This window comes from Mustela erminea, chromosome 3, assembly GCF_009829155.1.
Source record: "Mustela erminea isolate mMusErm1 chromosome 3, mMusErm1.Pri, whole genome shotgun sequence".
Taxonomy (NCBI): Eukaryota; Metazoa; Chordata; class Mammalia; order Carnivora; family Mustelidae; genus Mustela; species Mustela erminea.
The window spans coordinates 160,247,159-160,261,957 of NC_045616.1; positions in this window are offsets into that span (position 1 = coordinate 160,247,159).

Genomic DNA, 14,799 nt, shown 5'->3' on the forward strand with positions numbered 1-14,799 from the left:
TTGTAACGTCTTTGTCTCTATCCCTTGTTCTGAGGCTATTAATTAAAACAAAAATTAATTAAAACAAAAAAGGGATAGTAATATAAAGACACGGATGGATAAAGACAAGAAGACGGACGAAGGGCTAGACGGATGGCTAGACAGACAGACGGACGGATGGATGGATGGTTGGTGAAATCTTATAAATAAGTAACTGGCAGAACTCTGGCAAACAAATCAAGGATATTTGAGTCCTTCGAGAATCTCCCCATGGATTGCTTTCAGCAGGATGGTGCGGGTTCACTAGGCTTGCTTATGGAAAACAGATCCAGAAACTGGGGGTTTATGGGGCATGGCTCCCTGGAAAGTGTCATAGAAATTGTATGACTTTCTGGGTATAAAATAGATATGTTCCCTGACCAAATGTGCCCATTTTGGTTAAGAAATACAGCTTTCTGTATCAGTTAAGGACTTCCTACCTCTGGAAGCAGCGAGACCCAGGCGAGGTCCCAGACCTCTCTGCCTCTCGGCCTCTGTCTTGTGATTCCTCATATCCTCGAAATTACTCATAAAGCGTCATCCTGGGTAACACTGCAGATTCGTGGGAGTTTACTTTCAAAAACAATTTTTTGTGTTATCTCAACACATAAAAAAAGAAAAACAATTACTACAAATACTTCATTGGTAGTAAATTCTCACACAATAAATATTGTAAAAGAGATTAACCCCCAAATGAAAACATGGCCCCATATTATCTTTATCAAATTAAGAAGCCATTTCCGATATTACGGTGTCTGCATTTTCTAACAGATGCGGTTAAGGGCCTCCGTCAAGTATCCCACGACATTTTCTCTGCACAGGGCACATTTCACCAGGTCTAACAGCAGCGGCGTCTGAAAGACAAGGACATGTTGGTTTCTGCGTGCCACATGTTGAGATACGTTTAATTTCATTTGATTAATTGTTATAAGGCTAGTTTAAATTTGTAATTGAAATATTATCTTCTTAATAAAAGAAAAGTTTTTTTTAAATTTGGAATAATTAACGCTTAAATTAAGCTAATAAAAGTGGTACTGTGGGATCCTGATGTGGGGGAAGTGGTAATAAAGAGGCAATTAGCCAGCATCTCCTGTGTAAAGGAAGCAGCAACGGAAAGGAAGGATAGTCTCTCTCCAGTCCTTCTCTGGCCTTATCTCCCCAAAGCCCGGGCACGGTTGCCTCTCCAGAGCTGACGCACCAGTCTGCCGTCCAAACAAGAGATGCCGGATGGGACCAAGGGCAGCTGGGAGGAGAGGCGATTCCAGGGAGGAAGCGGGAAGGTCTTATTCCTGATGAGCACATCTGAGGCAGTCATAGAGACAGTCCCCGTGGAGGCTGTGGGCTGGGCCTTTCTGTACCTGTGGGTCTGTGGCTGTACGTGACCTCCAAGGCAGGCTCTGGTCCAAAGGGGCCATGATGAACTGGGGAAAAACCAGCTCTCCAGCCACCATGTCCTGCAGGATTCATAGCCAGGTCCTTGGGAACACATAGGACATGATCTGCAGGTCCTCTATGGACATTATGAGCCTTGGGGCAGTGGTCTCAATTCTTCAATCCGTGTGGGTGCTGGTTCAGCATAACTTTCCCGAGTCCTCATCCGAGATGTTCCCCTGCTCGTCGGTATCCTGCTACACCTGTGGTTCTCTGAAGGGCTTATGTAGGATGGGCCATACCTCAGCACCAAGTGACAAAGCCACTAAGACCTGCCTAGGAGAACTAGAGTAAGGTCTTGCTGAGATGCCTTCATGCTCTTGCTTCGATCCCATGCTCAGACTTGGAAGCCCCGGGGGAGAAAAGCAAGTTAATATATTTACAGCAACCTAAGAACACAGAGCACAGAAGTGGAGGGCTCAATGTGGGCAGGGCGCCAATTTCTATTAGACTGTTTCCATCTCCGACAAAAACAGACTCAAGCAAATCCTGTTCTATGTTGTTAGCCGACAGTCCAAATCATACAATTTGGTAATTTGTGATGGCTCCTCAAGCCATCCGTTCAAATTAGCCAAGCACTTCCATCAGTCTTACTAATTTAAGATTTTTGGAAGATGAAGTATCTGGAGTTGGTCGACCAGTGTTCAAGAAAAATTATTCTGACACTTGTTAAAAATAGCAAAGAAGATGTTATTCAAGACTATTGCAGTAGGAGAGAGAAGCGGCTCAACTCTGAAACCAGCAAAGGCAGCTGCGCGTTTGGAGCCAAGAAGCAGAGAGACGGATCAGTGGGTTGAAAATTCCCAAGACAAGGCCTCCAGTGTGGGGGCTTCTTGCTGAAAATATATGGGGTGATCGGCTATTATGGTGGATTTCCTGCTAAAACTGGGCTGTGCAGGCCCACAAGGAAGGGAGGCAAGCTTGAGGCCAGGCCAAGAAGAGGGCTCTGAGGAGCTTGGCTGAAGCTAGGTCAAGGACAGTCTTTTTCATGAGAGAAATGCTCTGAAGCACTCAGGCACAGCCTGTGGGTCTGGCTTTATTTCAGAGTTCTGCCCTCCTCTCTCGTTCTCATAGGACAGTGCCTGTCGGGCGCCAGAGTACCCCATGAACAGAGGCGTGAAACTGCATCTCAGTGCCTGACTGCCCCTGTGGAGTGACATGAACCAAGGGCACAGGCCTGTCCACCGTGTTCATCAACGCGCACGGCCGGCCGGCGCCTGCACATGGCCGAGCACATGCCTGTCTGTGGAATGGGTGGGAAGCGGGTCATGGAAGATAGCGATTGGGAGCACCTGGGGGACATTCCAGGCACCTCTATATCGACACCAATTCTTAGCCTCCATTACTGGGTTTTGGGGGAGCTCAGTGCTATGACCACACCCCGGTACTCAGCGGTGCTTTGCAAAATGACCGAGACCGCTTGACCATACCGACATTAAATTACTCTGAAGAACAATGTCGATCTTGCTACATGAGCTACAAAAATTCACTCAAAAACATGAAAGCCTGAAATTCAAAGAGAATACTCAAGCACCAACCAGCTCTACGCGTGATGGGTAACGGACCTCAGGGATTTTTTATGACCGTTTTAGGCTGATGTTCTCCACCTTGCCCTCATCCCCAAATAACTTCTCTCTACATGGAAAAAAAAAAATCACCCGACGCTGGCGTTAGAACATAAATGCTCACATGATAATTTAAAGGCAATCTTAAGCATCCTACTAATGAAAAGGTTCTGTTCGCGGTTCTTCAGAGGGGTCATCCGAACTCTAGGATCAGAAATCCTGGGGCTGTCGGACTTGAATGTCTCACAGTGTTTGCGACACTGCGTCACAGTGTTCATTCACTGTACACTGTCACGAACTGTGTCTGTCTGGAACTGTGTGCCCGGTGACGGCCGCCGCCCCTCGGCTGTCACGTCCTTCGGTCTTCTGTTTCTCGGTGAGCGGGTCAGCACCCCTCAGGGGATGGTCCAGGGGTGAAGCGGGTGCTCTCCCACTCCGGCACGTCACTGGGGCTACTTTTACTTGAAGGCTGTCCTGGGTTGTATTAGAAGACGCTAAGAAAGCATTTTGATTTCTGCTTCTCACCGCAATTTCATTATACCACGCTCGGATTTTTGTTCATTTTGGTGACAGATCTGCTTTGACCATGTAGAAATAATATATTAATTGAGATATTAGTAGGTCCCATTTGCTATAAAATTCATTCATACTCAGTTTTGTTAAATACTTGATTTGTAATCTTCTGTGATCAAATACTTGAATTAGCTTGGGTGTTCTGCTCCAGTAATTTAAAAGGGTGCCACGGCAACTGTCGGCTCAACACCCGTGGGAATACTTCATAAAACCGCACACGGCAGAGCCCGAGTTAGGTAGGCTTCCAGCTGGAACCAGTGCCGTGGCCATGGAAGTCTGCGTCGTGCCCAAGGCAGATGTGTGGTGCCCGGAGGAGACAGAGACGCGGCGGCATAAGGGGTCTTGCGGCTTCCCGCCTGAATCTGCACAAAACTCTGAAAATGGACTCAGGTTCCTGAGGCTGAGAAGTAATTACCCAGATAAATTACATGTAGACCTGACATGATAACTCTCATTCTCAGGTGCTGCTGCGAGATGTTTCCGATTACATTTTGGGTTAAAAAGAGAAATCCAAATATTCAAACTTTAGACCTTCCTGTTTTGAAAGTAAGATACTTTCACAATCAGAGAAGGAGAAGAAGCAGAAAGATAGGGAGAGAAGAAGGAAAAGAAGGAGGAGGAGGAGGAGGAGAGGAAGAAGAAATGTTGGTTATTTCCTTTAAAAAGAACTGTAGGATCCTTATTAGAAGTGATGCAACTATCTCTTGAATAATAATGGAGAAGGGTGTGAGGGTCCAGGATGGCACTTACTAACATCCTGGAGGCAGAGAGAACCACACTTGGGTCAAATAGCAGGAATCCACACTAGCTTATACTACTAGCAAACTTTATGACCTAGATGCTTTACGTACGTTGTTTCACTTGACATTTGTGACAGATGTATGAGGTCATTACTAGCAATTGCTTTTCACAAAATAGGAAAATGGGCCTCAAAGAAGTTCATTTGTCCACTGAGGGCTATAGAAATGACAGTGCCTGGACAGAGCCCCAGATGATGGGAGCAGCTCAGAGTTTGTGATCAAGCCTTGTACTCCCTCCCCTTTGGGCATGAGAGAAATATTGTCTTTTTTTTAAGGATTTGTTTATTTTGAGATAGAGAGAGAGATGTGAGAGGCAGGAGAATAGGGAGAGAATCTTAAGCAAAGTCCCTGCTGAGCAGGGATCCCAATTTGGGGCTCAGTCCTACCACCCTGAGATCAGGACCTGAACCAAAACCAGACCGAGCCACTGGGTGCCCAGAGACCAATGTCTTCTTATAAGATTACCCAGCTTACAGTCTTGCCAGAGGTGTGGTCATGCAAGCAATTAGACAATATTCTTGAGCACTGGGTTAGGAGCTAGAGGCATTTACATTCCAGAGTTTAAGGATAAGGTTCAAAATACAGACAGACACAAGACAGTAATGGTGTGTGATATAAAAGAAGAGGGAAGTGCCATAGGAATTCCCAGAAGGAGGTAAGCAAAGGGGTTGTGCACACATGGAAGGCACCAGTGGAGGCCAGGGGGGAGCATTGGACATAAAGAGATAAGCAGAGACAGAGGATGTCAGAAAAGGAAATAACTTGACTCCCAAAGAGATACAAGGTAGTCTGGTCTATAGAAAGACCCCTCATTAAAAAATTAATTTAAGAACCCTCAGGTTTTCTCTCAAGAGAAAACCATAAACACCACCAGTCAATCTAGTGGTGAGTCTGACCATGATGAGTAAATAGCAAGTTTCTTACATGATTTTCACATTCTGGTTGGGATATGTCTTCACACACTGGTATTGTGATATTTATTGAAAAAATCGCTTTCAGTAAGGAGACAGTAACTTACAGGAAAACCTTAAAGTATCTTTTATTTGGGGACTAGTGTTTTAAAGGGTGACGATGTCATTTTTATTTTACCTTGGGGTACAAAAGGCAATTGCCTCTGAATGTGGGATGTGTTGTGTGCACTTGTGGACAATGACAGCAGGGGAAGCAGCCACTCATGCTCCACGGCACCCCTTTGTGGTCAGCTGTCCACTTGTGTATCTGTCAGCTATTGTTGTGTAACAACCACCCCCGCCTCTGGGACCAGTGCTTTAGAACGAGAGTGATCTACCATTGCTCACACCTCTGTGGGTCTCCTGGGGTTCTGCTGATCTATACTGGGCTTGGTGGGATGGTTGTGCTTCACACAGTAGATCTGTGACCCTAGTGTGCCCACATACGTGCCCCTGGAGCCACACACCTGAATGGGTCATCAGTTATCCATGGGAAACTCTTGTCATGTCAGCAGCAGAGCTGACATAGTGAGTAGAAACGTTTGAGACCTCCAATGACTTAGAACCATGTGTGTGCTGAAATGCCATCAGCCAGTGCCAAGCACATGGCCAAATCCCACCAAAGGACAGGGACACACACCCTGTCCATAAGAGGCCATGGAGTGTAGATGTGCACAGATGGGGGATGTCATCAGCTACCATAGCTTTTAGGGTCTGTCTTTGACTGTGCCATTTTTTGATTTTCTGATTGTATATGGCTTGTTTCAGATTTGTTTTATTTCCACTCTTATTTTCTAGCTATGGAAGATGTTTATTAGCGTGTAAATATCGCCTTATATGGTTTAAGAAGGTAGATCTATACAACATTAGGACAAAGAATTGACTTCTTTTTATTTAAGAGTTTAATTTATTTGACACAGAGAGAAAAAGAGCGCAGCATGGGGAGCAGCAGGCAGAGGGAGAGGGAAAAACAGGCTCCCTGCTGATCAAGGACCCCAATGCGGGACTCAGTCCTGGGACTGCAGGATCATAACCTGAGCTGAAGACAGACACTTAACCAACTGAGACACCCAGGTGCCCCATGACAAAGAATGAGCTTATTACATGAAGCTGTATAAATGCTAGAATTATAGCTGTTTACTAGATTTATTTTCTTTGTAACTATCAGTTATCTACTGAGGTCAGACATGAAGATACAGTTAATTAACCACTAATGTGTTTTTCTTTTAATACCTTTAAGTTTCAGGAAGCCCTCTTTCTCTGAGATAATAAAATTTGTCAATGTTCCCACCATGCCTGGAAGCAATATTTGCTCTCATAAGGCCAGGATTCCATGGGTCAAAGAGCAGGGATCAGCCGGCATTCCTAGGATGTCTTCGCTAATATCCTGTCCACATCTGAAGAAGAGCCCTGGTTCTGGAGTTGTAGGTTTGTCACAAGTATTTATAGGAGATTTCTGGCACTTCAGGGTTAAAATTACATTCTGATTGGATGGAGAAAAGATTCTGATTGACCTATGTAAATAATACATGGCCATGAGAAGTAAAGAGATTTAGAAAAATCATTTGCATTATACAAAACCATTGGCATCATCTTGTGAAAAGGCTTGTGGACACAAACAGTTACTATCTTTAATTATTTTGTATTAGCGTCACTATACTTAAGTGTGCTAACAATGTATTAGCTTGTTTATTCAAGGAATTTCATAAGATTTTTTTCTCTTTTCCCAATGCTCAACGATTAGTTTGAACAAAATACTATTTAAAGAATGTTTCTTAACTTAGTGTTAGAGTCAGAGTAAGAAGAAACAAGAGGGGTTCTCATAAGCTCATTAAAAACAGAACTTGAATCCCAATTAAATTCATGCTTTTAGGTCTATTTCATCCCTCTGTAATGTCTTTTAATTTTTGATGATGGTGATTTTGTGTTAAACAGATGACTTTCATCCCATCTGCGTCTGGGATGAGTCCTGGGAGTTCTCATTTGGTTCCGGGGATAGGACATGAAAGGGTTTGTTCTCAGGGACAGCGTCGACTTTCACTGTGAAGTTGGTGTCCTTGAGTAGAGTCACTGTAGTGAGAAGGGTCAAGAGCCCCTTTACTCATTTACTGTGCTTCTTTTGATGTTTCTTCAGAAAACTGAAGGTCTGGTTGTCACACAGAGCGAAGGACTTCTGGCAAGTGTAAAGCAATGAGAAAACATCAGTTCACGGGCCCAGCAAGGTGGAGTGGGTCTGGTAAACTGATGATGACCGACTCCCGTTGATAGTTAACACAGCGTTACTATGAGGGTCCACTTACACCCACGTGTTTTCCAGTAAATACAGAAGACACTGTAAGTGTCTTTTCTCTCCCTTATGGTTTTCTCAATAACATTGTATTTTCTCCAGGTAACTGTAAGAATACAGTATATAATACTTAAAACCTACAAAATATGTGCCGACCGACTGCTTACCTTATGTTAAGACTTCCCATCACCAGTCGTCTATTAGCAATTACATTCTGTAGGATTCAAAACTGACACACGGGTTTTCGACATCACGGGGACTGGAGCCCTTCACCCGGCACTGTTCAGGGGTCAACTGTCTATTAAAATGGAGGAGAGCGAGTCCTCTTTTGAAGGAAGTGTGTATTGCATGATAAGAATTAAATCAAAAGCAAATCTGGGAGGTTGGGGTACCAGGTGGTGGGTATTATAGAGGGCACGGATTGCATGGAGCACGGGGTGTGCTGCAAAAATAATGAATACTGTTATGCTGGAAATAAAGAAAAAAAATAAATAAATAAAAATTTAAAAAAAAAAAAAAAAAAAAAGCAAATCTGGGATGGCGTGTCTACAGGGTCAGTGGGGACACTGGCCAATCGCCATGATATTGTAATAATCTGATTGCCAATGAGTGGCAAGTGCCTATGAGTACCCAGATTGTAAAAACACAAGGCTGAGTGTACCTTCATGTTAACGACCCTTTATTTCTTTCCAATTAAGTTAGAGAGCAAGTTCCATGTTTTGATGTGTCCGTTCTCTTCGGGTTGGTCCAGCAGCCAGGAGAGCTCCGACATGGGAGTGGAGCGAATTAAGACTTGGGAGGAAGGCAACCCAACCCAGTTATTTCTAGCATCCCTCCTTTTATGAAGTAAAGGAGTGGCTCTTTACTGGGATTCTGCTGCTGTCAGAAAAGCCCTTAAGATAGTTAAAATTTAAGAAAAAAAGATTTCTTAAAAGTTTTATCATTCCAAAGTTAGGGCATAAATTTAGAGCACAAGATAATAAATAAGCCTAAGTCATAAATACTTACAGACAAGAAATAATTAAGCCTCAATCTCAGATTAAAATAAAGCAAAACACCACAGCAGGCAACCATTACTCTTAGGGATTTTAGCTTTTGATGATGATGATGATGATGAATAAAAAATCCAACTTTGGTTCAAAACTAGTTTTTGAACATCATGGAAAAAATAAACGTTAACAAAATTTGGTGATAATAAGGAATTCTGTGACCGAGGTGAAGAGTAACATTTATATTTCCTGTTTAGAGAAGAAGGTATACTAATGCACTCAAATGTCAAATTGCCATTTAACAGAAAGGAAACCTCAGATTTAGTTTTTCTTTTCTTTTATGCCATTCATGCAATAATTTGCAGACAGGTTTTTACAAGCCTTTTTCTCATTTTATAATTAGGTTCGCTGACACTGAACAAATTTGTAAAAATTTTCACACATTTCACTGCTCCTTCCAAATATATTAGTTGCAAGTAGCATAAACCCAAGCTCACTTCCCTTTGTATTTTTGTACTTATTTTACACTCTCAAATATGTCTTTTGTTAGCTTCTATCCCTTTCTGGCACAACAAGATATTTATATTTTAAGACCTTTACCTTGTACCAGCTAGAATATTTTGGTAATATTATATTTTAGGCTACGATAAAATAGATGGGAAAGATATAAAATAATATTAAAACCAAAATTATCAAACTAATCCAATTTGCCTGTGGATTCACCTTGATTAAAAATATTACCTGAACTTTTTCCACTTTTTTGCACCAAATATTAAAAACTCTTTGAAATTTGCTCAAATTGGTACTGAAGTTTTCCCAACCATTTTTCCATATTATCAAATTTGCTTCTTCTTTTTTTTTTTTAACTTTCTTTTCTTGCATCTTATTCATCAAGACCATGACTTACAGCTAAACAGTGTTTCCTTCTGATTTAAGCAAATATCTAAAACGTCCAAATCTGGGGTGCCTGGTGGCTCCATCAGTTAAGCATCCAACTCTTGACTGTGGCTCAGGTCATGATCTCAGGGCCGTGGGATCGAGTCCTGTGTTGAACTCCACATTCAGCAGGGAGTCTACTTCTCTCCCTCTGTCCCTCTCCCCAAGCTCGCTCTTTCTCTCTCCCTCAAATAAATAAATACACCTTTAAAAATAAATGAATAAATCACATGTCAAAAATTGACAGCTTGAGGTGTTTGAAATTCAACTTCTCTTTTCTTTTTTTTATTTAGTATTTAGAAATACTTGAGGTCACTTACATTTATGTAAATGCTTTGCAGGATATCTAAAACAAATCAGACGAGAAGCTCTGTTGAAGTTGTGAAATCTTATAAACCCCCTCCCTTTTTTTTTTTTTTTTTTACTGAAGCTAGGAGAAGGTATCAATGTGTTTGCTCAGAAATGCATTTCAGACAAACACAGCCAAAGAACGCGGTCTGGTCCTGGGCAAGCTCTGGAGCGGGACGAGGTGTTTGTAGATCAGCACGTCATGCTGGGCTGCTCTTCGTCCCACATTTTGCTGGGCTGCCGTGGAAGTTAGAGGTGCAAATTTAAAGTCTGTCTGTACCCCGCTGTCAGCCCTGTTTCTCCCCTTCACGGGCTGACTTGCTCATCTGAGTGTTGGCTCAGGGCTTCTGTTCCGTGAGAGGCGAGAGGTGGTCACTCACCAGAACCCTATGGGAGTCTCAGGAAGCCAGGAAGTCCCAGACACCCTGGAGCTGGCTTCCTCCTGCACCCCACATTCACGGCCAGTCCCTCCATGGCTAGCACTCAAGGGAAAATCCTCTTCTGTGTCTCCTTCTTGTTCTGCAAGCCCTGTAAAAACCAGCATCAAAACTCCCCAGTCACTCGACAAGAGAAATGTAGACTGGCAGAGTCATTGGTCCTTTATTGCTTAAAACGTCCTGGACTTGTCCTCCTTCCCAGATGGGAGAGAAGTTTTCTTTTTGGGTGACTTCAGATCCTGGTGGTGTGCTACAGAGCCAAACCTAGAGGCTTCTCTCAGTTGTCGGAGGATAAGGTACATCAGCCTGGCGGGGGGGGGGGGGGGTGACACGGATGAAAAGGTGTGATTTTCCTCGTCCTTATAGAAACAATAACTTGGGACCCAGCAGCAAGCAGATGCTTGTTCCAAACACCAAGATATCAGAGTCCCCAAGACACATGAACCAACAAGCCAAATTCACACTTGCACGTACACACCCATACACACACAAACACCGTACAGCCTGTCCTTCACCACCCAACAGATGGTCAGACTGTAAGCTTCCCGGTGGTGTGGAAGGGACTGGGCTTCAAATACAAGTGGAGCCAGCTGGGCCAAGAACCTGACTGAATCCAGAAATAGAACAGAACGAGAGCCAAGAGGAAAGACGGAGAGAGACAGCCTGAGGGAGGGAAACTGAGGACAGAAATACAAGCTCTTGGAGGCCGTGTGGGATTGTCCCGGGGAGTGAACACCCCCGTGGGCCCGCAGCGTGCACAAGCTGACAAGGCGCTCTGCTCAGGCAATGCGAGTTCAGTGCAGTGCATTCCTTTAGGGCCGTCTGGTCTGCAAATGGCAGCGGAAATCCCCGTTGGTAGAGCAGGACTCCAAAAGAAGAATTTTAGCAGACCTCCAGCAAAGACGCTTCCTGAAGAGGGGTGCTGGGAAGTCTCGTCCTCTGAAGGTTTTGCTCATTTCATGACAATAACAAGAAGAAAACCCGTAACCTGGAGTGGAATGACACATGCGCACGTCCCCGAAGTGAGCAAGCCGGCTGTCTTTTCGTGGTGGAAAAACAACAATCTTCTCTCCCAATGACTGTGTTTTTAAAAATTATTCTTAACATATACTGCATTGTTTGTTTCAGGGGTACCGGCCTGTGGTCTGGGATTCATCAGGCTTACACAGCTCACCGCCCTCTCCGTAGCACACCCCTCCCCAGCGTCCGTCCCCGCCGCCCCAGCCCTTCCCCCCACTCCCCTCCAGCAGCCCTCGGTCTGTTTCCTGAGATTAGGTTTCTTATTCTCCCGATGACTGTATCCGTGAGGGGCCTGTACATCTCTGACATCCCTGCCAAAGTCTGGTTTAAAGGACGTGTCACCGGCTCGCCTGGGAGGCTCAGTCGTTTGTGCCTCTGACTCCTGATTTTGGCTCAGGTCATGATCTCAGGGTCGGGAGACCGAGTCCCATGTTGGGTGTGGAGCCTGCTTAACATTCTCTCTCTCTCCCTTTCCCCCCGCCCCTCCCCCTCCTCTCTCTCTATGAATTGATAAAATAAATAAATAAAGGTGTTGTCATTTTCCTTTTATTGTCTGAGCATGAGATGTGATGTGTCTATGGCTTTGCTTCCACAATGAGAAACCAGAAAAACAGGCAGAGTCACACCAGGGCAGGTCCTGAGGCCCAGGCTAGCAAATCTGGGCTTGGCTGAGTGAGCAAGGGTGAGGGGCTGGAGCAGGACGGGGTCTGCCCCTGTTAGAGGACCGATGGGCTGGGCCGTGAGAGGCTCTGCGCCTCAGTTCACAGGCAGACGTGGCTTGATGCCCTGTGGACGGAGAGAGTGAGCAGCTGAGACAGAGTGTCCGGCTGCACTATCAGAGCTTCCAGTTGAGGCAGAAATGACTGCTTTATGTGGTCAAAGCTACGTCTGGCCAAAGGGGAGGGTGCAGAAAAACAAGAGCACAGGCCACCGTCTTTCATGGGTCACAGCCCACCAGCCTGGGAGGTAGAAACTCTCTCTCCCAGCAGGTGTCAGCCTGTGTGGATCGCACAGGTCCTCTGGGGGGATTTCTGGGGAAGCCCATGCACACTCACACCTCACCGAGCCCCTGGATATCTAGAACACTGGACAGACTCTACCCGCTCCCTGAGTCTATCTGGAATGAGTTAGACCCATCGCTCTCCCAACCGGAAGCTCGAAATTTACCAGTCGTTCTGCACACAAAGGAGGCACGCTGCGAACTTTACCACCCCTCCCCTGAAGTTAACTTTTCTACGAAGATATTCCAAATACCTCCTCAGTTTAAAGTGGAAATTGGAAAAAAAAAATGATTCTCTAATCCATATCATAAAATAGATGAGCAGGGCCCCAGGGAATTTTTGTATTGACTTGTTGAGATGTCAAGATATTTTCTGATGAAGTCAATCAAATGATTTGAAATCCCTGTGCATTTTGTGTTACACAGATATAATCGAAATCTGGGGGCTCCATTTACGTGGAATACGACACGCAGTCAGAACAAACGGGTGTGATGACAGCACTGAGCAGATTCATTGTTCAATTTCATCGATATCCTCCTCGACTGAAAAGACAAGATTCAGTGTTTAAACTTAACTCCCATAATCGTGATTTATGATGTTCCTTGGCCCTAAAGAGAGGGCATGCATATGCCGTTTATAACTGCAGCCACCACAACATAAATAACTTCCACTTCTACTGCAGGTGTCCAGGGAAATCAAAGACTGATTTGCCGTATTATTTTATGCAGGCAAATGTAACAGCAATGCTAACTATAAACAGAAAATAATTTTGGTAAACCTGTTGCAAATGTCTTAGCTCATGGATGATTTCAGCCCCTGAATCTATCCTGTCTTTGGGGATCCCAGGAGGTGGTGTCTGGTTCTCCTCACTCTGAAATAATATTGTCACTTACAACTTAGGAGGCAAATTGTAGCCGACAAGGCAGTCCTCCCCAGCGAGTGGTTCGGTGTGTGAATACGGTATTTTCTCCAAGAGCCACCAAGACCTCTGCGGCATCCAATAATATTTTATTTATAAGCCTGTCACTGTCAATGTCAGAAAAGCTTAATGGAATGGAGCACTCAGATGCTGACCGTACTGGGGGTTACAGAGGCCTGGGCACCCGTGCGTACTGCTCTCCATGTTAACAGTAATGAGTTCTGTTGAGTCTGCCGGCAGGGCTGGACCGCAGTGCGCCTGGGTCTCCACGTGTGTGCAGGAGGGGTTCCGTTTCCTCCCAGGCGAGAGATGATGGCTCTGGGACCTCTGCCTTCTTTACTCCTACTGCAAACACTGAGCCTGCCCGGTTCTGTGTCTGCAGAATATAAAACAGAGCATTGGACTCAGTCTCTTGTCACATCCTGTGTTAGAAATTCCATTTGGAAGAGTGAATCACAAAGCTTTTGGTGCTGGTTCCTCCTCGCCATGCCGAGTCCTTCATGTTAACTCTTGCGCTGACTTTGTGAAACTGACCACAAGGGGGTTCTCAAGGACACCCCTGGGCCCCGGGTGTGGCCACCACTGTGGGATCCAGGACGTGGCACAGAGGCTAATGTGCAGGAAAGTCTCACTGCCCCAGCTCAACAAGCCGAGCGGAGGGGCCGGCAGGTGCCACTCTCTGGGCGCTCTCTGAGCTTGGGGGAGCAGCCACTGGAGGGGCTCGAGCTGGAATGGGAAACCCTGTGACTTTCAGCTGCATTCAGAGCCCTGGGGGTCACATGACCTGCCCCCCCCCCCGGCTCCTCCTGCCCTCTATGGACCCCCACTTACATAAGATGTCACCAGGCACCTGACATGAAGCTGCCTGAGGGCAGAGTCTGTGTTTCCCGCCCTGGGGATTCAACACGGCTCAGACCCTGACGCAGGAGGCTCTGGTGCCCCCTGTTGAATGACCGGAGCCCCTGACGCTGAAGGCGCCCTGAGACCGAAGACAATGGGTGGATGGAGGTCAGGGAGCGGGAGAGGGCGGGGCAGGGGTGAGGAGAGACAGAGACGGAGACAGGGACAGGGACGGAGGGAGAGAGAGAGGGACTGCGTGGAGATTAAGGCTGACGCTGGTCTCACCACGTGACAGTAAGGAGAGTAGTTACTCCTGCAGCCCGAGTCACTCCGGTGGCATGCGTGTCCCACGCTCTGAGCTCCTGCCGCACGCCTGTCGTGTAACAGGAGACCTTCTGCTGACCAAAGCCAAGGGTCATGCAGCCAGAGCCACAGATGCGCAGAAAGCTGGAGGACGACGAAGGCAAGTCAGACAGGGGACATTCTGGTGAGGCGCTCCCTCGGGGAGGAGCCGACAGACACGGAGGGAGGTCACTGCCGTCCACTTGCAGGACGGCAGCCCGCTGGGGAGAGCGGGAGCACGGCTGCAGGGGCCAAAACGTGTGGCAGTGACGTCATGCTGCTCAGCCCACTAAAGGCCCTGCCAATTTTATTAAAAATCAAGGAACTATATTAGCCATTTTAT